General features: G+C 35.8%; 1 protein-coding gene across 3 annotated transcripts in view; it reads right to left on the bottom strand.

Moving 5' to 3' along the window:
* Positions 1-17,482, bottom strand: part of HS3ST5 (heparan sulfate (glucosamine) 3-O-sulfotransferase 5) — a 242,325-nt gene that overhangs the window by 142,572 nt on the left and 82,271 nt on the right. For all 3 annotated transcript variants that reach the window (XM_014531371.1, XM_005883723.2, XM_014531370.1), the window contains one exon: positions 6,803-6,993. The gene's annotated coding sequence lies outside the window, so the exon portion shown is untranslated. The remainder of the gene's footprint in view (positions 1-6,802; positions 6,994-17,482) is intronic.

Raw genomic sequence — 17,482 nt, 5'->3', positions numbered from 1 at the left:
AGGTTCATAAGATACGAGTCTGCTGATCATCTCTCCAGACAGCTTTCTCAGTATTATCTAGAAAGCACAGAGATCTATGCTTACAATTTTATATAAATAGGCTCATATGATACACACAATTTTAAGCTACTTGGCAACTTTTACTTCTAAAATGAAGTAAGGTAGTTTACATACACACATATGTGATAGATGTTGCTGAGTTTTAATATCTCATTGGCTTATAGGTATAATGTTATCTATGGGGAGGCTGAAAACTGCTAATGCTTATACATATGTATATTATAGGTTTTAATAGTGTGTTTTATTCAGTGCATACTCTGCATTAAACTTATGGATATGGGAAATGATAAAGAAAGTATTCAGATCCCACCATCTAATACAGATTCTGAGTAGAATACCTGTTGGGTGAGGAACCTGAACATTCCTCTGTACTTCAAATCAAATACGTTTAATGCATATAGTAGCAGTCCTAGGGGGACTTCAAAAAGGGAAAGAACTGATAATCCATTTTTGTTGATTTAAAAAAATTGTTATTAATCAAGTACTTAATATTTGGTTAATAGGTAGTTTTAATTATCATTAAAATAGAAAAACTTTCTTTTGAAAATAAATTTCAACATAAGTGCTTTACTTTATAACCCTGAAGATGAGTTTTTAAACTTAGCTCAGCACCTAAAATATGGACTATTGGTATTTCTTGGGATGTTTTTAGAAGTTAAGTTTATTTGCTCAACAAAAACCTGTGGTTGCTCATAAAGATATTTATTCATGATTATATATATACCTTCGTTACGTATTATACCCATCAAGCATTCACTCTAAAGTTTCTCTTGCCCTAGTTAAACATTTTGGCTCTAATTTTTATCTTTTATGATATTAAGATTCCACAGTAGTCCCCCTTTATCCACAGTTCACTTTCTTCAGCTTCAGTTACCTGCAGTCAACCTTGGTCCAAAAATATTAAACAGAAAATTCAAGAAAAAAACTATTCATAAGTTTTAAATTGTGCCAGGTCCTAAGTAGTGTGATCAAATTTTGAGCAGTCCCGCTCTGTCCTGCCAAAGATGTGAATCATTCTTTGTCCAGTGTATCCACACTGCTTTTGCTGCCTGACCATTAGTCAATTAATCACCTAGTAGCTGTGTGAGTTATGAGAGAGAGAGAGAACACATTCACATAACTTTTATTAAGTGTTGGGAGACAATTTTCCATGGGTGGCTCCCTTTGCTGCATGTCTTCTGAAAAAAAGGCACTGGCAGTTTTGTTCTGCACTACGTTTTTGTGGACATTTGTATAGGGCCTCAGTTCTGGCTAACTTCCGGGGTTCTTGTTCCGGCATCAAGAAGGGCTCAGCAATCTGGAGAAGGCTGTGCGTAGATTAAATAGGAGTCCAGAGATGAAGCATAATTTTGAAAGGCATTGGGGGTCAGAGGAGCCTAGCTTAAAGAGTTAAGATCTAAGTTCTAAGGTCTCAGGTCTCCTTGTCCCAGGACCCCATGCTTTTTATTAACACAAATTGTCCTGAGGCGAGGCAGAGATATACACTTCAAAGGGTAAGAGTTTCATGCAGAGTCCATTGTCAGAATGGGGGAATTAGCTTATGGCTGTTCAGGGGTTTGGCCAGTAGGAGGCAATAACATGTAGATTAAGATGCCCTTTAGCTGTCTGGCAGCCAAGAATCAATTTAATGTATCCTATTCAGGTTTGGGGAAATGCCTTTAGCCATTCCCAACAGGTGACTACATGTGTGACTCAACCCTGTTGAGTCCCCAAGTTCCATCAACCTTTTGATGAAACTCTTGAAATTATGACATCCTGGAATTGGCTTCCAGCAACTATCTGTGGCTTCGGGCATCTACTGGGTCTTTTGCAACATATCACCTGCAGATAATGGGGGACTACTATAAATCCTAATTTCTTTAGGTTGCATTTTCCTAGTACCCCTTTGACTACACTTTCATTTTCAAGTTTTCGAATAACTTTGTTTTGGCTGCATTCAGCTTAGAATTTGGTTCTAATTTATAAATTGTAAGTTCATATAATAACCCATATATGAAGTTTGTAACTTTGTATAATAACCTTGAACTTTTACATCTTTAGATTATGTAATATTTCCTTATTATATATGATAGAAAAATAAGCGTACATTTTCCTCTTTTTACCCCCATTCTTTGCCACCTAATGTTAGGCAGTAACATGACCTTTCTTAGTATCTTTGTTTTCTACTCTTAGATATGCTTATACTTTTATGACTTGATTTATCTGGTTTAAATGATATCCAGTATTCCTAGATATTGAGAATAAAGCAATCAGCTAATTTAGTATATGCATCAACTTCTTTCTTTTGTATCCAACTTTGTGTTAGCTGCTTTAGTGCTCCCGGATATTATACTTTTATGCTTTATTCTGTTACCCTGATCTGCATTTTATTTTAGATTTTGTTTAGAGTTAAATACATCCAATGCTCACAGTTAATCCTTTTGTAGTGATTTCTACAGTCACCTCTTGGTTTGATGGCGTTTGTCCCCTAATAGTTGCCTCAAGAAGGGCTCATGATCGCATCATTTCCTGAGTTCCTCTATGTTCAGAACATTTGCCTCGAGCTTTTATACCTTGAAAGGAAGTTTGGCTGCACATACAACCCTTGGTACCCACTTTCTTTCCTATATTGATGGTGAATTCACGATCTCCGAATTCACTGTCGCATATCTCAACTTTTACTACGTGGCTTTTCTTTTTTTTTTTAAGTTTTGCCAAAATTGGTCTCCTTGAAAACTTAAAACTCTCTAAATCGTTCTCTTCTCCAGAATAAAAGAAACAAGTCATTGACAGAAAGTTCTTAAGGTCAAAATATCTCCAAAGTACTTTTTAGTGAACTTAATGATTTGTTTATTTAGTTAGCTCATGTCATTGTATTTTCCTTATGCCTTCCTCAGAGTACTGTTTTAAAGCAAGTTAGAGTTATGTCAGAGCTAGAAAGGCCCACTGTCATCATCAGGTGCAAAGTCCTCATTTTAGGATGAAGAAACTGAGGCCCAGGGAGAGGTCAAGAGATTTCCCCAAGGTTATGCCACTAACAGGAAGCTGAGTCTGAACTTGAACCCCAGTGATTCCCAGGCAGGAATCCTTTCCACTTCACTGAGTCCTTTAAAAATATAATAATCACTCGTGTGTGTGTGTGTGTTGAGAACATTGAAGATCTACTCTCTTAATTATATGAGGTGATTGATGTATTAACTAACCTTATTGAGATAACAATTTTGTTGTACGTATATATGTGTATCAAATCATTACATTGTATACTTTAAACATTCACAAAGTTATATGTCCATTATATCTCACTAACAATGGAAAAAATGTAATGATCAAATGTTTATTCCCTGTCACATCTAATGTCTGCTTGATTCCAAATAAAAAATGTAATGATCAAATGTTTATTCCCTGTCACATAGGATAATTCATCTAATGTCTGCTTGAAAATTATCATTTCATTTCTTATTCCAAACATGTAGGGAATGACACATGCAGGATAGCTGTATCAGAGAACTTTCAGTGGTTTTGTTGTTCAGTTACATATATTGTCACTTTCATTTTCTGTTTCTTGAAACTGGGAAACTTCAAATAAATGTAGAGTTAGTTTTCCTACTCCAAACTCCCTAAACCATCATTTTGAAATCAAATTACACAGCTTATGCTTAAAACATAAGGGCCAGATTCTGTCTTCAAATGCACCACCCACTCTCTAACAACAGAATTTGGCCCTAAAAACCCATTAACAAATATTGTCATTAAACTAAAGAGCTAATTACTTTGGATTCAGACAGAATGAACAAATTCATAGGCCAACCGCAGCTGGTAGTAATAATGGTGAGACTAACCGTATGTGCACTGGAGATTTAAAGAACAAAGACATATTAACACTAATGTAACCAAACATACAAAATCATCCTCCAAATGGAGCAAACTGTTATAGTTAGAAAACTCTTGAAAGCATATTGGTATTATCTGATGCAAGAAATGAAGACTATTTCTAAGAAACTAATCATTTGAAATTAATAATTTGAAATTACCAGTGCTTAATAAAGAGCAAAACTTGAGAAATTTATTCTGTTGCAATATCCCACAAATGAAGAATTACATCTAAAAACCAGTTTGATCTAATAATAGCTATCACTCTCATATTCAAATCAGTTTAATACTTTAAGATGAAAAGTATGCTTTAAGGCTATTTTAAATAACTGTTAGTGAAACTACCCAATAGTTCTATAGAAGTGAATTAACCAGATAATTGAATATTTTCCAATCCCTTAAAAATATGTTGAAATTACATTAATAATACACACTTTAACCCTGGATGGTGCACTCAGTGGTTAGAGCACTGACTCTAGACCCAAAGGGTCTCAGGTACAATTTTGGTCAAAGACATGTACCTGGATTGCAAGTTCCCGCCATGGTTGGGGCACATTGGGGAGGTAACCAATTGATGTGGCTCTCTCACATTGATGTTTCTCCCTCTCTCTTCCCTCCCCCTCCCTTCCACTCTCTCTAAAATCAATGGAAAAAATATCCTCCAAAGTGAGGATTAACAAAATAATAATCATACATACATACTTTAGAAAAAGTTTTATAAACCCTGAACACTAATAAAAATCAACCATAGTTTCATCAATGGAGCATAACCATTAATAATAATTTGGTGTTTATTCCTTCAATTTTTCTTCCTGTGCTTCTGTAGCTTTTAAAATATGGTTTTATAACTTGTTTTCATATACAGTATATTATGAGCATTTCCCATGTCAATAATTATACTTTTTGTACATAAATTTTAATTACTTCCCAGCTTCTTAAATTGAGAATAATAAACACATTTTAATCTTTTAGGCTATCTCACAAATGTCATTATTATAGTTTCATAATAACACTAATACTCCCTAGAGGTTCTTACATATTTAAATCTCTTTTCTCCCTACTGAATGGTCCCAGATGGCTCTACTGTTCAGAAGCTGCATCTTACTTTTAACCCTATTTCCCCCTCAATATCAGGTTTCCAGAAAAAGCTGGCCCAGCCTGAAATACACCTACATTTTCTGTTTTCCTTTCTTAATTAATGACATGGAAGATGATCTACTGATTACTAAAAAAAGCAAAAGCGAAAAAGAAAGAACAGAACAGAAGCTTCTATGTTTTTCCTGAAATTGAAATAATACAGATTTGTACTAATTTAAGTCTAATTTGGAAACTTAATTGAATCACACACTTGTGTACTACATACTTGAGGATTTTATGATATTGTGTAGTACATATTTTAGGGTTTATTATCAGGTATGGCAATCTTACTATTAAGAACAACTCTGACAACAAATATATGTGAAAATTTATTATTATAGTTGACCCAATTATGTAAATCTCTAATTTTGATTACTTGAAAAAGTGCTCTCTTATTTTATGCATATGACTATATTAATTTATTTTAAATTGTTGAATAGCTAATATGTGTAGCTAACTGGCACTATAAGAATATACTTTTTTTTATTAAGGGTTTACTTTTACCTTTTGATATTTTATGAACAAAAATTCTACACAGTATGAACAAGACTGATAAGGAGAGAAGAAAATGTCTATAAGCCAGATATTCAATCAAAGGAGTTTAATTAAAAACTTTACTTTTTACTATAAAAATAATATCATATTGTAGTTGTAAGGAATCATCACAATTTAAGATCTGAATATGTTCCTACTAACCACTTCTTTAACTGGAATTAAAAAGCAAACATTTTATAAACTTAAAATTGAAAATAATAAAAACAGAGGTGCTAAATGAGATATAGAAAACAGAAATACAAATGTGTGATACTCAATAAATGTTCCTGTAGCCTGTTATAAATATACCACCTGATTTATAAGTTTTTATCTGCAAAGGAAGAGTAGCTAACTATGTGTTAAGCAGATCTGTTCTTTAAAATCTATGGCTGAGTTTTCAATATGAAGAGGAAAAAAACCTCAAAAATGTAGAAATGCTTAGCCAACCCTGGCAAGAACTCATTATTTTCAACGTGTAGCTATTTCTTGGAATTTGATCAATAGCCATAAACATCTGCATAAATCACAACATTACAGAGAACAGAGAAACAAGAAGAGAGCAGTGGCAGGACTGTCACTCTGAGAGAGAAATGGGGACACCTGGGAATGAGCTCATTGTAGTGAACCTTTAAAAGTAAGAATTCAATTTGAAGGGGTCATAAAGGAAGCACTCATTTAGCCCCTCTGTGCTAAAAGCACTCCTTTCTTATTTATTCTTTTGACTGAAAGAAACAACATAAAACTCCATTTAATATAACTCATTGTTTCTCACAAGCTCCAGACCCACCCTCATCAGGATCATGTTGGGGTGGGTAACTGTAAAAATGCAGATTGCTGGGCTACCTCCCAGACCTGGTGAATCTCTCTGTGAAATGTGCCCAGGAGTCAGCATGTTAAGGGCCTCTCCCTACCCCCATGTGACTCTTATGCACATTCAAATTTGAGGACCAAAATAGTATCTTATAACTACTTTGTTCAAAACCAATGATCAGATACCGAGATCACCACTGTGCCTTGCTTGTATATACATGTACATGACATATAACAACTTTTAAACTTTGTATTTTATTTCCCTCTTTTGTCGTGGAACTATACATAGCTAGTTGTTTTCTTATAGTTCATAACTTTCACTTTTGTGTATTTTATTAACATATATTAAATATCACTTTTGATGTAACCAAGCGTTACATAAGAATGTGAGTCACTTCCAAACATCACTTACCTTAAAATCCTATGCTTATTCAGAAAGTTCTGAACATATATGGTGGGAATTTTCAAGAAGAAGATATGAAGTGGGTCCTCTGTATAATTTCCGAATGTTTCAAGGCTGGAGAAGGAGACTCCTTAGGTGGACACCAGAAATGCCATTGAGAAGGGAAGACAATGCTGAGGCCTCTGGGCACCTGGTTATCTCTGAACAGAACAGAAAAACAAGTAGTTGGTTACCTGAAATTCAGAGTCTCTGTTGTAGAGGTTATTTTCAGTAAACGAGCAGTGTTACTAAATTTAAACTTGGCCTGGGCTTGCTGCTGCCTGATTTAGCAGTTGTCATTTAAAATTTCATGTCATTGTGAAGTCAGAATTACACGATGCTGCTGCCTGCAGAAGATTCAGGTTGAATTCATATTGCTTTAATTGACTATTTTTTCCCCAAACATTGCATCCAGCGATGTAATTACTATTTTTTTTTGATATGCAGGTGCTACATTTTGGTGCTGAATTCCTAAGTCAAGGTTGATGAGATCTCTTGGAAATATATTCTTACAGGAGACTATCATACCCCATAAAAAGATAAAACATAATACCTTTCCTAAATCCCCATGGAATCATCAGCTACTTTTGCTATATTTTCTTTCACATGGGTAATGCTTGCCAAGGTAATTAGACACAAATGAAGATAATATCCTTTCTAGTCAATATGTTGCTTACTCAGAGAAACCGAAATTCTAGCATCTTTGCTGAAGAAGTTAAGCAGACTTGGCTAATGGAAAAAAAGAATAAAATACCTATTTTTAAAATTGGTGATCAGTCATGCAAATATTCTCCTAAATGGTAGAAGAAGCAACACATACAGATAAATACAAAATCAAACACAAAACAGCAAGTGTCATACACATGTAAGCACAGAGTACACTGTGAAACAACAGGCTTTTATGGAAGACCCTACTGCTTGGCTGCCTAAAAAATATTCTCAACTTTCTTCTTTTTTGATATGTCTCACAAAAAAGAAAAGGAAATCAAATGTCCACTCTCCCAGTGTTCCTTTCTTCTTATAGTTTGTGGACCAGAATGGGGTTACATAAGTAGTCCTGTTTGGGTCGGTATTTCTGTAACCAGCAACCAAAAAAATCTTTGTAATTTATTTATTTTTATTGTGTATCTCCTATTTCATTCATTTCTACTTCTCTTTGTTCTTAAGTCTACCTTTTTGTCATGATCAGGCCCTATTCCCTACCTACCTTTCCAGGTTCATTTCCCTAGAATAAAGTGACCATTTCTCTCTCTTTTTAAAAATGTATTTTATTATTGAGAGTATTACAGATGTCCCCCACTTACCCCTTTTGCCCCCCTACAACTATTTCTCTTTTTAAATACCTTCATTTAAAATATATTTCTATTGATTTCAGAGAGAAAGGGAGATGGAAAGAAATAGAAACGTCAATGATGAGAGAGAATCATTGATCAGCTGCTTCCTGCATGCCCCACAGTGGGGATCGAGCCTGTGATCCGGGCCTGTGCCCTAACCAGAATGGAACTGTGGCCTCCTAGTTCATAGGTTGATGCTCAACCACTGAGCCATGCTGACCGGGCATCCCTCATTTTTTAAATAGCAGAATGTTTAGCACATAGTGGGCATTCAATAAATATTTGTTAAATGAATGTATAATTCCCTTTTAACAACTCTTGAACATAAACCATTTTGTATTTTTATTTTTCCTGTATACTTTATTTTCTGAATTACTTATAAGTCCACCAAAGGCAAAGAAACATCATATTTCTTTGTACCCTGTAGCAGGATGCTGTGTATGTAGTAGGGGTCCAAAAGGCACTCAATTGTACTGATACTGACATTTCTACTTTGGTTTGTTTTTGAAGGTGGAAGTTCATTCTCTCTCACAATAGAGTAAGTTATCACTTACCTATAAGGTTAAATAAACAAGGGGAAATATATTATTATGCTGTCAAAAAATGGAAGTTAAAAATAGGAAACTTGTTTATGATCACAATTCTATAGAATTTGCACTTAGTTATACAGGAGCTGTTCTGTATGACATGAAGAATTTTCAGATAGGCCTTGAGTTATGAGGACAAATAAACAGTGTTTGTTTTTTTACTGTCATATTTACAAATATTTTATATTTCTCTTTAGAAATCTTTTCTCTTTGAAACATATAAGCAAAAATTCAATACTTTAAATCATTAACAGTTGACATTTTTTTGAGTAGAAACTGACTATTTTGAAAAATAGTTACCTCAAGTACAAACTAATCCCTAGTTATTGATAGTTACCTGAAAAGGGCAAGAAGAACTTCAGAAAGTCAAAGGTGGTAGGCATGGAATTTTAGCCTATGCTATATACTGACGTTACCCAAAATAAAAGAAATATTTCTTAGAATAGCCTAAAATAAGAACATACACTGGGAGCCTAAAAGCAATGAAGCAGTGGGACTGTGAGAGCACGGGGCAAACCTGGAGGACACAGGGATACATTTCACAGCCGCTTCGGACTGCGTTACTGCAGCCAGATGTTTCCCAAGTTGGAGAATGGGAGAATTATGATTGAAGGAATCTAGAAGGAAGAGAGGCCAGGAAATGTAAGAGTAGACAGTACAGATTTTGTGCCTAAATAAACGTCTTGAGCAGGTTTAACCTTTTACTTAAAAAGTAGTTGAAGTTTGCCTAAGGCATATTTATAGAAGAGATCATTGAATTTGGGTTTCTATAGACCTGTTGTTCCATTATAAATGTGTCTTAGTTTTCTCAGGGTATTTAATCTGTTAGGAAGTTTCTAAAATGGTGGTAGGCATGGAATTTTAGCCTATGCTATATACTGACGTTACCCAAAATAAAAGAAATATTTCTTAGAATAGCCTAAAATAAGAACATACACTGGGAGCCTAAAAGCAATGAAGCAGTGGGACTGTGAGAGCACGGGGCAAACCTGGAGGACACAGGGATACATTTCACAGCCGCTTCGGACTGCGTTACTGCAGCCAGATGTTTCCCAAGTTGGAGAATGGGAGAATTATGATTGAAGGAATCTAGAAGGAAGAGAGGCCAGGAAATGTAAGAGTAGACAGTACAGATTTTGTGCCTAAATAAACGTCTTGAGCAGGTTTAACCTTTTACTTAAAAAGTAGTTGAAGTTTGCCTAAGGCATATTTATAGAAGAGATCACTGAATTTGGGTTTCTATAGACCTGTTGTTCCATTATAAATGTGTCTTAGTTTTCTCAGGGTATTTAATCTGTTAGGAAGTTTCTAAAATTTAAAAAGATAAAGAAAAGGAAAGGAAAGAAATGAAAAAAAGGAACCCCAGTACAGGAAATGCATTTCAAGAATGACCATTAATAGTTGTGTTAAAAATCAGAGAGTAAGCTATTTTATAATTAGAGTTTTAAAAGGTATTTTAGACAACTAGTGATTTGTGATTTAATCTTCAACTGCTTTTCAAGCAAAATAAGAAATCCCACCAGGGTATAGTCATTATTTCTTTTGTCCCCCAGTACTTAAGCTCCAAGGAATAGCCTGAAGTAGACTGTTTACTTTGTTCCCCTTAATATAAGTAAAAAATGAGCTTGACTGCATGGTGGAAGGCCAGATTATTATGCTGTGTCTCTATTCATGCTTCTTTTCTGTATAAGGGAAAAATGATTTTCAGGTGTATATTTTACTTGCCAATTTTTTCCATTTTGTTTGTTAATATTTGAATCTATTGACAAGATTGTGTTTGCCTCTTTTTAATAAAATTGACTCATGTTCTGTAAATACAGTTCAAACCTTTTGTATTTATTTAAAAATTGATTTTTAAAGTTAAGAGTGTGGCCTAGCCAGCATGGCTCAGTGGTTGAGTATCGACCTATGGATTAGATGCCACTTTACCTAGCCCCAGTTTGGAGCAATTTTCATAACAGTCCAGTACTAATATCTTTTGTTTAGTTTGGACTCTTTGAACTTTCCCTTGATAACATTAACAGAAGGAATCATGCTTCATAAATTTTTATGTCACATAGATTGAGAAAAAGTAAACATGATGCTATGCAGTAGTATAAATTAATGTATGAATTTCCTACAGTTCTCAGGATAGTTGACCTTGCCTTTCACCAAAAATGAGTTAGTGTTTGATTGTTGTGAAGAGTTTTTGAAACATATTTATAACTTGTCATTTTATATGAATCAAGAAAATATCTCATATCATTTTAGCATAGGTAGACCTATTATTAAAGTCATCATATAAAGTATGTGTAACTCATTTCCTGAGAAACATTCTGAGAAAACAGCATTGATAACATGGGCCCATTGTTAACAGTGTGGAAGATAGAGAAAGTTAAACATTTCCCATTCTTTGACATCTATCTTTTCTGTATGTGTATGTCTGTTGAACCCATCAAAGTCTAAAATATTTCAATTCAGCATAAAATTGCAGTACCGATTGTTATGTGGCATATATTTTATCTTGTGGAGAGATGGAAAGTGTATCTAAATGCATCATGCCCGTGCTCAGAAGTAATGCAAATCTTCTGTCTTGCCAGTGCCACAAATAAATGAAAACGATAGTAGATAAAAGCTAGAAACATTTTTCTCTTTCGCACTCACGCAAAATTTTGTATGTAGTGATCATCATCAAGCCTTAAGCATCCTTGGTGAGCCAAACAGTCTACTGTGGATAGAATGTTGAAGGGATAGCTCCTACCTTCAACTCTTATTAATCAAAATAAAATAAAATACAGTTTAAAGTAGTTGGGAATAAAGATTTAACTAAGAAAAACCTCATTAAGTACAAAGCTATGCTATGAATTATAAAGAGAACTATATTCATTTACACAATTTTTCAAACTATGACAAGTCTCCAATAAGGACTTAGTTACCTAATTAGATAGTTGAATTGTGTGTCTATGTTTATAAGTGGGTGTTATGTAAATTGTGTGTGATTTCTACTAATTATCACCATAGTACAAAGAATAGAGAAATTCATGTTTTAATGATCAGTTTTTGTAAAGACCTGAAAAAACATGCCCATACCAAAACCCAGGCTTTCCAATGGCCTGAGATAAATAATTTCTCCCTAAATGGTTTTTAGTTTGTCTATCCATATGAAAAGAGGTAGGACCAAATCAGGAGTCTTTAAACCTTGGCTGTACTTTAGAATATACCTGGGTTTTAAAAACTGCCCATGCCCAGGCCTACCTCCAAGATGCTGGTTTAATTAGTGTGGGGTTGGAGCCTCAGAAGTTACCCAGGTATGAGAACATGCAGCCTGAGTTGAGAATCACTGACTATATATCCTCCTAGCACCTTTGGTGCCTAAGGGTCTATGATTCTGGAATTCATAGGAAAAGTCCCTTTAATTCTCTTGGGTTTTAAAAACTGCCCATGCCCAGGCCTACCTCCAAGATGCTGGTTTAATTAGTGTGGGGTTGGAGCCTCAGAAGTTACCCAGGTATGAGAACATGCAGCCTGAGTTGAGAATCACTGACTATATACCCTCCTAGCACCTTTGGTGCCTAAGGGTCTATGATTCTGGAATTCATAGGAAAAGTCCCTTTAATTCAATTCTCTTCTCTTCTCTCCTCTCCTCTCCTCTCCTCTTCTCTTCTCTTCTTTCTTTCTTTCTTTCTCTCTCTCTCTCTCTCTCTCTCTCTCTCTCTCTCTCTCTCTCTCTCTCTCTCCTCCACACACACCAATGTTTGTTTATTAATCTGGACTCTCATTTCTAGTCTGATGGTAGTTTTCTACATTAGTGAGGTCCTGATTTTCAACTAAAATGAGAACAGTGACACCCTGCATGCAAATCAGATGAATTATTAATTAACAGGGAGGGTAGGAAGAGGGAAGAGCAGCAGAGAAACAAAATATAAGCATCGCCAACATATAAGCTTTCTAAGGGCAGTATTGTATCTGTCTGCTCATCAACATTTAATAAAAATGTTACGAGGTGCTATTTACATATAGAATTTGAGAATTATAAGCTTTTCACTATCCCTCTACTTTCAACATATTTTAGCAACTGCAAAATGATAATCATGATAGTGGAAATAAAGTTCATTGCTACAAAAGTGTTGAGGGTTGGTCTAATTATAAAGGAGACAAATCTATTTCTTTGAAGAAGATGCTTGAATGGGTGAAATTCTCCCATGTCCTAAATGTAGCCTTGTGTTTATCTGATGGTTGGGAACGGTCTTTCCTAGGAAAATATGAATGGCTTTTGCTTTGCTAAAGGAAGATCCTGAGTATCTCTGGCACGAATCTTGAAACTGGAATAGGGTTTCATTGGGAGGGAGGGATGTACAGCATAAGTAATAAGCAAGTTAAGATTGGAATTCCATCTCCTCTCTTTGATACTTCTCTGTTCAGGCCACAGGTAAGAGGCTAAAGTTAGGGTTTAGAACTAGGAGATGAGAACTGTGGCCTTATTTTGTTCCCTGTATTTAGCTCTGGCCTCTGTTTCTGCAGTTCGTAGGCCTTCTGATCTTTGAGGTATGGCAGCAGGGACAGAATGATAATGGCTGTTTCTGAAAGTCTGCCTAATTCTAAGATCATTTTTTAGTTTAAAGGGGCTTACTATCCATAAAAAGGTAAACCCATAGTCACTCAAATTTGTTTCATGAGATAACGCTCATTCATTATTCATCCAGTAAATATTTATGGTGTGCCTTTTTGTTTGAAGCCCTGGGCATATAAAGATTCTTAAGATAATTTGCAACCACACAGCTTATTCATTGATTTCAGTCTAAACTGTTTTAAGTCAATTCTTAAGCTTTTACATACACACACACACACACACACACACACACACACACACACCCTTTCTCTCAATTCCATCAGCAATTTTTAATTCTTTAGCAAGTGACTTTATGAGTTGTTCAGTGGAGCCTGTTCCTTTTCACAGGACCATGCTCCGTGCCTGAGTTAAAGATGATGTTTCTGGTGAAAGCCCCTGCCCACTTCCTGACCTCGGGCAGGGGAGGCTTTTGACCTCACAATGTTCATCCTATTACAGTTGCCTTTCTTTCATTCATAAAGTATTAATTTGCCACTAGTTTACTACTGCTTGACTCTTTTCAATTTATTTTAAATCCCCATCTGAAAATATCTTGATGAAAGGAAATGACCCAAAATATTTCAGTGTTAAAAGCAAGAATGTCAAATGTGGAAGTGGGGAGAGATGTCTCATGGACGTCCGCTGGTGATGAAAAGTATTATTTGGAATGATTGAAATGATACTTTGTCACTAAGCACAAGACTGATATTGCTGTTCTGATTTAAGTCCTCATGAAAAACTGGAGTAGAAGCACAAATATACTTTTGTAATTTAAATAGTAAAAAAGCCCACCATGTAATCTGGACTCTCTTCTCTATGTAATTATAGTCATTTCCTAAAGTGTCTGGGATGAAAACATGGAGCATAACTGTAGTTTTCAGTAATATCATGTGAAATCAGCATCTCAGAGCTGAGAATCCTGTTTTCTCTACTATATCACCCCAAACTACATAAACTCTGCCAGTGGGAGGAAAGTATTGATTACACAGGTGTTGAAAGCCAGAGATGCTCTGGGTTCCCTGGAAGTGTTACTCCACGTGCCATCACTGGGCCCTGCCCCGTCATCAGAGGAACAAGGAAGCATGTGGGCATTTGTCCAAAGTGGTTTTATAACCGTGGGTTCCACAATCAAAGCCATGAATCAGCACTGACAAGGCTTGCAATAACCAGAACAGGATTAAAACAGAGAAAAGAAATCACGAGGTAATTCACAGGATTTCAAATAAACCACTTTCCATTCTATAAGCTATGCCTAAATATTTGAAGAAACATCAGATTTTCTTAGACTACAAAGAAAACATCTCTCTATATTCCTGCCAGGACGCTTATCTTCAATTTATGCAGTTAATATTTGCTTTCTAAAATAACCCTCTTTGATAAACCTCGTTTGGACAGTTTAGTGTGGAAAAGTCCAAACTTTCCTTTAGGCAGTGATAACCTTAATCAGGTCAATAATAGACACTGTCAATGTCCTCCCTGCCCTTTTCTCCATTCTCTGCTTCTGTTATTCCTTCTACTACTTCTAAAACAATATTCTCCCTTTTATCTGCTTTTATTATGCATTCTCTATACAACCCCCCAGAGTTTTGTGTTGTTGTTTTTTAAATTTTTTAAAAAGCAGATAAGCCCTGGAAAAGACAACTTTCCATTCAAATATTCTATCATGAAAGATCCTGGGCTCTTATTAGAAAAAGTCATAATGTGGAAATCTATCCACCTAGTAATAAGATCTCAGGTAATATTCCTTTACTATATTGATTTTGCAAAAGCAACCATTTTGTTGCCAGACTTTGGAGCTCAGTGATAGCTCTCCATATGAGATTTTGAAACGGCATGTTGAAATGTTGCCAATTAAACTAGGTTGGAAAGATTGCAAGGGGGTGTGTAATAGAGAACTCCTAGAACAAGGAGAGGAGTTGCTGCACAGTGAGTGGCATGACAAGATCCAAGATTCATTGTATCATCACAACAATTTCCCCCCAAAAGTCGGTTAAAAGTGAATGCCTTAGAAAGATCTATAATGAGTACACTATTTAAATTAATTTTTCTTTAGATTGCATTGAAAGAATGAGTGAATGAATAAATGAAGGAATGCCTTAGAAAGATCTATAATGAGTACACTATTTAATTTTTCTTTAGCTTGCATTGAAAGAATGAGTGAATGAATAAATGAAGAAATGAAAGAACAAATGAATGAATGAAAGGTGCATGCATCTACAGCTGACACTACCAGAATGAACAATATCTAACTTTTCATAGGATGACACTTAAGAAAAATAGGTCAATGGCTGTAGTAGACTTTATCAATATCTCTGTGGCTTTACCTCTTCCAGTATCCATTACCCTTTGTAATTTGTTGTGATAAAGAAGTGGAATGTCTTTCCCTCCTCCCTTTCTTTGAGTTTCATCATCTGACTTGTTTTGGTCAATGAAACATTAGAGAGCATGATGTGACTAAGGCTTGAGCAGTGCTTGCACTATTGAGTTTGTTCTCCATCACTTCTGCTATTGTCATGAGAATTTACCCAGACAGGAAGAGGAAGGGAGATATGGAGAACAGAAGTTTGTGCAGCCAAGCTTAATCCCCAGCTGGCCCCCAGCCATATGAGCACACAGCTGAGATAATTACAGCCTCCTAGCCCACTGCAGCCTAGATCAGCCAACCCCAAAGATCTACAGACCTGTGAGCTAGATATATGGTTATTACTGCCTGCTGCTGAGACTTTGTGGTTGTTTGTTATCCAGCCTTTTCTTGAAATATCTAACTGATACAGACATGTAATCTTCAGAACTGAGCTTTCGCTTTTTAATGTGACAATTCACATTGGAGACCTTACAGCCACACTTAAAATGACACTCTCTCTAACCTTAGTTAAAAATATTTGGCCATAAGACAAGTAGGAGAACTAGAGAAGACATTCTATCTGGAGCTGGACAAATTCATCCTAGAAGTATACCGCATTAGTTATCATGAGGAGTTTTGAGGCAAGCATCAGCAGGAATGCTAAGACTTAATTGGAATTGAGTAGCATAGCATGATTCTTATTTTTTAAAGCAAGTGGTAGATTTGTTACAAAAGGTCCTTCCTATGGATGCTCTTTTGTTGGTGTTGAAAAGCTGTTAATATGTGAGTACTTCCAGCTTTGTCTTATCCCACCGCTTGCTGAAAATGGTACTGGGCTTTGTCCACTTGAGTCATCCCCTACTCTGCCTTCAACACGCTCCTGGAAGGGTCCTCCTACTGTTTTATGGGTGGGTTGGGCTTTTTGATGCTGAATAAAAACGTTGAGAATGAGGGAGAACTGAATTATGGGTAGAAAAGTTAAAGGGTAAGATTAGAGGAATAGCGCCCTTTTTAAAAGACAGAAAAGCTGCACGAGGTCAGGGATGGGGGAGCCTTTTGTTTAAACTAAGAGGACTCAGAGAAAGGGAGGCTGTTAGGGATAGAAAAGGAAGGATCTTAGCAAAGGGTCCTGCAGGTTTTGTTGTTTCAATTCTCTTTTACATGATTTGAAAAACGCAGGTGGAGAACCGGAGTTAATTAATTAATTACTTAAAAAAATAATGATACCACCTTCCTGAGACTCGCTTCTGTGGTCACAGCCTCTGTCGGTGACGATCTTGCACAAGAAGTTTACTGTGGAGTGTGTCACAGAGTGGGAAGAACATGTAGCTATACGGTGATATTCAGTTCCCATATCACTTATCAGATGCATAATTAGACAGTTACTAAACCATCCCAAGTTGATTTATATTATGGAGAAAATAATATATACTCATAGGTTGTTCTCAGGACTAAGAAGGCAGTAAATATTAAAATGCCTGGCACATCGTTCAGACATAAATGTTAGTTGAAATGCTGGTGCGCAGTATTTTCTTCACGAAAATTCAGTTTGGCCTACGGTCCATGTAAAATTTGACCTGTACCCCCAAGCTGTGCTCCAGTCAGAAGCAGTGGCTAACTGGGTAAGCAGCTGCTAACTGACAAAGACAGCTCTTTGTTTTCTTTACAGTTTGTTACTTTTATGAAAGCCAAAGAAACTATGCTCCTTACCAGCCATAATCGATGAGGAGCTTCCCAAGGTGGAGCACAGTCCAACGCTAGAAACTCAACGAATGAAGTGGCCACTTATGCGGACTC

This window comes from Myotis brandtii, unplaced genomic scaffold (genome assembly GCF_000412655.1).
Source record: "Myotis brandtii unplaced genomic scaffold, ASM41265v1 scaffold8, whole genome shotgun sequence".
NCBI lineage: Eukaryota > Metazoa > Chordata > Mammalia > Chiroptera > Vespertilionidae > Myotis > Myotis brandtii.
This window is presented reverse-complemented; position numbering and strand designations above follow the sequence as displayed.